The sequence below is a fragment of the Globicephala melas genome, chromosome 3 (genome assembly GCF_963455315.2).
Source record: "Globicephala melas chromosome 3, mGloMel1.2, whole genome shotgun sequence".
In the NCBI taxonomy this organism is placed as follows: Eukaryota; Metazoa; Chordata; class Mammalia; order Artiodactyla; family Delphinidae; genus Globicephala; species Globicephala melas.
The window spans coordinates 154,187,404-154,193,403 of record NC_083316.1 but is presented as its reverse complement, the minus strand read 5'-3'; the positions used below and the strand labels follow the sequence as shown (position 1 = coordinate 154,193,403).

General features: G+C 41.4%; 1 long non-coding RNA gene across 1 annotated transcript in view; it reads right to left on the bottom strand.

The window, feature by feature from the left end:
* Window positions 1-2,101: 2,101 nt before the first annotated feature.
* The window catches only part of LOC132597129 (uncharacterized), a 35,602-nt gene continuing 31,703 nt past the window's right edge, over window positions 2,102-6,000 (bottom strand). The window contains exons 3-4 of the long non-coding RNA XR_009563521.2: window positions 4,268-4,380; window positions 2,102-3,518 (exon numbers count right to left, since the gene is read on the bottom strand). This is a non-coding gene — a long non-coding RNA (uncharacterized lncRNA). The remainder of the gene's footprint in view (window positions 3,519-4,267; window positions 4,381-6,000) is intronic.

The window sequence follows — 6,000 nt, the reverse complement described above, 5'->3', positions numbered from 1 at the left end:
AAAGACCCAACGCAGCCAAAAATAAATAAATAAATTTATCAAAAAAAAAAAAAATAGGGACTTCCCTGGTGGCACAGTGGTTAACAATCCACCTGCCAAAGCAGGGGACATGGGTTTGAGCCCTGGTCTGTGAAGATCCCACATGCTGTGGAGCAACTAAGCCCACGTGCCACAACTACTGAGCCTGCGCTCTAGAGCCTGCGAGACTCAACTACTGAGCCCGCATGCCACAACTACTGAAGCCCACACCCCTAGAGCCCGTGCTCCGCAGCAGGAGAAGCCACCACAATGAGAAGCCCGCACACTGCAAAGAAGAGTAGCCCCTGCTCACCACAACTAGAGGAAGCCTGCGCGCAGCAATAAAGACCCAACGCAGACAAAAAAAAAATAAAATATTAAATAAATCTTAAAAAAAAAAAAGAAGTGGTGCTGGAAAAACTGGACAGCCACATGTAAACGAATAAAATTAGAACATTCTCTAACACCATATAAAAAATGAACTCATAATGGATTAAAGACCTAAATATAAGGCCAAATACTATAAAATTCCTAGAAGAAAACATAGGCAGAACACTTTTTGACATAAATTGTAGGAATATTTTTTTGGATCTGTCTCCTAAAGCAAAGGAAATAAAAGCAAAAATAAACAAATGGGACCCAATTAAACTTAAAAGCTTTTGCACAGCAAAGGAAACCATCAACAAAATGAAAAGATAACCTAATGAATGGGAAAAAATATTTGCAAATGATATGACCGATATGGGGTTAATATCCAACATATTAACGCCTAATACAACAGCTCATAAAACTCAACATCAAAAAAAAACTGATTTTAAAATGGACAGAAGGACTGAATAGACATTTTTCCAAAGAGGAAATGCAGATGGCCAACAGGCACATGAAAAGATGCTCAACATTGCTAATCATCAGGGAAATGTAAATCAAAACCACAATGATATATCACCTCACACCTGTCAGAATGGCTATCAACAAAAAGACCAAAGATAACAAATGTCGACAAGGATGCGGAGAAAAGGGAACTCTGTACACTGTTGGCGGGAGTGTAAAGTGGTGCAGCCACTGTGAAAAACAGTATGGAGGTTTCTCAAGAAACTAAAAATAGAAATACCATATGACCCAGCAATTCTACTCCTGGGTATATATATGAAAAAAACACTAATTCACGAAGATACATGCACCACAATGTTCATGGCAGCATTATGTACAATTGCAAAGATATGGAAGCAACCTAAGTGTCCATCAACAGATGAATGGATCAAGAAGATGTGGTGTATATATACAATGGAATACTACTCAGCCGTTAAAAAGGAATGAAATTTTACCATTTGCAGCAAAATGGATGGACTTGGACGTTCTTATGCTAGGTGAAATAAGTCAGACAGAGAAAGACAAATACTGTATGGTATCACTTATATGTGGAATCTAAAAAATACAATAAACTAGTGAATAGAACAAAAAAGAAGTAGACTCACAGATATAGAGAACAAACTAGTGGTTACCATTGGGAAGAGGGAAGCGGAGAGGAGCATTACAGGGGATTAAGAGGTACAAACTGTTCTAAAAAGTACACAATCATTTTTTAAATACTTTGAAAATACATTATGATATAAGGCAGTATATTATAGAAAAAATATAGAAAGCAAATTAACTGCCTTAAATCCTTCTTAGAATAAGGCAGAGTTTAAATACACTAATAAGTAAAATATATATATATATGTAAAATTGAACATATGTGCAAATTAAAACTATAAGATATTACTACACACACACTAAGATGTTCACATTAAAAAGATGTATAAATTGATACAAGTATTGTGGAAAAGTTTGACAGCTTCTTATACTGTTAAACATTTTCTTACCTTATGACCCAGCAATTCCACCCCTAGGTATTGACCCAAGAGAAATGAAAACATGTGTCCACACAAATCCTGTACAAGAATGTTGATTGCAACTTTATTCATAATAGAAAAAATTGAAAACAACTCAAATGCTTATCAACAAGAAAATGGATAAACAAATTGTGGTATATTCATATGGTGGAATACTACTTGACAATTTTAAAAAGGAATGGTTTACTGATACAAGCAAAAACAAGGAAGAACCTTAAAAACAGTGTTTTGAGCTCAAGGAGCCAGATCCAAAAGAGTTCATACTTTGATACATTAATATGAAGTTCAAACCAGGAGAAAAAAAAAAAGTTAATCTTTTGGAATAGAAATCAGAATAGTGGTTGTTTGGGGAGCAGGATGGGGGCAGGGGGGAGATGCATACACTGGAAAGGGGCTGACGGGAATTTTTCTAGAGTGATGACAATGTTCTATACCTTGATTGGGGAGTTGGCTACACAGATATATAAATATTTGTCAAAAATCATCTATCTATACACTTAAGATCTGTGCATTTGACTGAACTATACCTCAATTTTAAAATGTATACGTGTGGAGTTGGATATGGTATCCGGCTGAAGCTGAGGGACAGATAGGCTCATCTGTGGAGCTGGACAGCCCCCAACACTCAGCGGGCTCTGGGCAGACAAAGCTCGGTGCTCTCATGAAGAGTCTGGAACACTTTTCGTGGGGTTCAGGGTCTGGGCACATCTCTAGATTTTTCTGAGGGCCCAGACGAATCATAGGAAAGAACTTCAACTGGGCTCACAATCACATTGAAACATGTCTGCTGCATGGTAGGGAAGGAGGCTGAAGAAGGCAGGTGAGCAGAGGGAACAACAGGGCATGTGCTGGTGAGCAGAAGTATCAATAGCAGGAGGTTGGCCCTGAACCCTCCTGGGCAGCCCTGCCTGGAGTCCCATGGGCCCTGGGGAGGCAGGGTGGAGTCCCCCTTCACTGGCTGCTCTGTTCAAGGAACCTCCTTCCCACCTTGGCTTGCCAAGAGTCTTATGTAACTCTGCAGTTCCAGCAATCTATACCCTCTGAGAGGTGAACGTGGGCCAGGCAGGCTTTTCTCAGCTCTGTCATAGGAGAGAGATGCATGGGAAGGTCCTGGGAGCTGGCCCTGCCACAGGTGCTAAAGAAGTGGACACCATGGGGCCCACAAAGAGCCTGAAAATAGCATCAGTGGAGCAGCAGGTCATGGCAGGGGCCCTGACCCGGGAGGGCAGAGTGAGCAGAGGTCAGAGGAGCAGGAACAGGGCACCACAAGACCATGGCCCCCTCACAGGATGGGAGACACCCTCCACACCCCACAAAGGCCAAGAGGGACAAAGGCAGGGGGCCCGAGGGCTGCTGCCTGCAGGTAAAATCACCTGGGGACACACCTTAGCCCGAATGCACAGGTGACAACCTAGAGGCAACTAGGGTTATTCAAGTAAGACCCATTGAAGGCCATTAAAATACTGAGGGGCATGGCCCGCCTAGGATCCTGGGCTGCAGGTTGAGCAGGTGAAGGCTCCGAGCCGCCACATGCACATGTCAACATCAACAAGACAGGACTTGGCTGATGCAACCTGGGACTCTGAGCTTATATCCAGAACACCTCAGCTGTGCAGAAATATGTGCAGAAACACTGGGTCAAAACATGGCAAAACATCAATAGCAATTCTCTCTCATCTCTTGGCCATACCCTAGAACCAGTCCACCCCTGTGTGTCTTCCCATGAACAGGAGACCTTCCCAAGTGGCCTCCAAATGGGTAGGCAAGTCACAGCCATCACAGCAAATAACTTATATTAATTTTGCATATGATCTTAATTTGTATATTTTTGTGATTTATTTTGTCATTGTTATGAGTTTGATTCTCAGGGAGTTTTGTTGTTACAACCCTTGTGTCTTTCATCACAAAACAATGATAATATTTGCTAGACAATATATGGAATTTATTTTTGATTGGTAATAAAAAATTAAATATGTATTTTTTAAAAGTGATTTTCCCTTTCTCTGTAATGTGTTGGTACTTTATAAATTTATAATAAAAGAAAAACCTTGAAATGTATCTATGGACGTGTGATTACATATAGAAGAGCGACTGTCAAATGTTTTTGCCTCAGGATACATTTATACTCTTAAAAAAATATATTGCAGACCCCCTAAATAACTTTTGTTTATGTGAGTTATATCTATCGATTTTAACTGTATAAGTGAAACTGAGGAGATTTTGAAATATTTACTTATTTATTTTAAAATATCAATAATAAACCCGATACATGTTAATATAAATAACACTTTTATGAAAAATAACTATGTCTTCTAAAAATGTAGTGAGAAGGGTGGCATTATTTTACATTTACAAACCTCTTTAATGTCTGGCTTAGTAGAAGACAGCTGGATTCTCAGATCTGCCTCAGCCTTCAATCTGTTGCAATGTCACACAAAATGGAGTCTCTGGAAAATTCCACTGTATACTCCTGGGAGAAACAGTGAAAAAAGGCAAATGACATCTTAGTGTTTTTAGGAAAACAGTTTTGGCAACATTTGAGAACTAATAGAGAGTATAATCACAACTATATAAAAACAGACAAGTAAAAATGCCTGATTAAAAGTGTCATGATGCCACTTGGTGGTATTTCTAATTATTGCAGTTCCTGGCTACCACACTTGTGTGTATGCATGGAAAGTATGGAGTGTATGTACGTGTGTGTGGTGGAGTATGTGCGTGTGTGTGTTCACATAGGTCATATGTGTGATGTGTATTGTGTGTGCATGTGATACAAGTGTGTGGGTGGGTGGTACGTGGTATATGTGAGGTTGTGGCATGTGTGCATGTGTTTCACCTGTGTGGTGTGTGTGCATGTATTGTATGTCTAGGTGTCTGTGTGTGCATGCATGTATTTGTTGTCTGTGTATGTACATGCACCGTGTCTATAGTATGCATGTTTGTGGTATGTGTGCCTGCAGTGTGTACTGCTGGGGTGCACGTGTTGTGTGTATGTGGTGTGTGTGCATGTGGTGTGTGTGTTGTGTGTGTACATGGGAGAACAGAATTACTCTTTCACTGTCTTCTGCATATGTGCCTAGCCCTATGTTAGTTGCTCTACTGTTTAAAAAACTCCTATTAAATTGCCTAGCACAACTCCAGGTAGGTAGGTATAAGCCCTCAAGAGACATTCATTGCTGTCCACCAGCTTCGTGAATCAGGCATTATCTCCATTGACAAGGAAGCCTCTTGGAGATAAAGTACTTGCTCAAGGTTCCACACCTAGGGAGTGGTGAGCCCAGGATTCAGACCTAGGTCTTCTGATCAACTAAGAATTTAATCATCTGTACTAATGATTACCTCTAAGTTATAAAAATCATCTACATGGTATGATCCAAAATGTGCTAAAAGGCAAACAAATTTCTGAATGAAAATAGTATGACAGGGGCTTCCTGGTGGCGCAGTGGTTAAGAATCTGCCTGCCAATGCAGGGGACAGGGGTTCGAGCCCTTGTCCAGGAAGATCCCACATGTCATGGAACAACTAAGCCCGTGCGCCACAACTACTGAGCCTGTGCTCCAGAGCCCATGAGCCACAACTACTGAGCCTACGTGCCACAACTACTGAAGCCCACATGCCTAGAGCCCGTGCTCTGCAACAAGAGAAGCCATCGCAATGAGAAGCCCGCACACCACAACAAAGAGTGGCCCCAGCTCACTGCAACTAGAGAAAGCCTGTGCACAGCAACAAAAGACCCAACACAGCCAAAATAATAAAATAAATAAATTTATTTTAAAAAAATAGTATGACAGCATCACCTGGACATTTTCTCTGCTCCATTATCCTTTCCATTGATGTGTGGGCACATATGTAGGCTCTGTGCATAAGTGAAAAGACGTTAACTAGCACCTACTGGGCACCAACTGTATGCACGATATTTTCACATTCAAGTATAAAATAACAAGTACGGGGCTTCCCTGGTGGTGCAGTGGTTGAGAGTCCACCTGCCGATGCAGGGGACACAGGTTCGAGCCCCGGTCTGAGAAGATCCCACGTGCCACGGAGCGGCTAGGCCCGTGAGCCATGGCCGCTGAGCCTGCGCGTCTGGAGC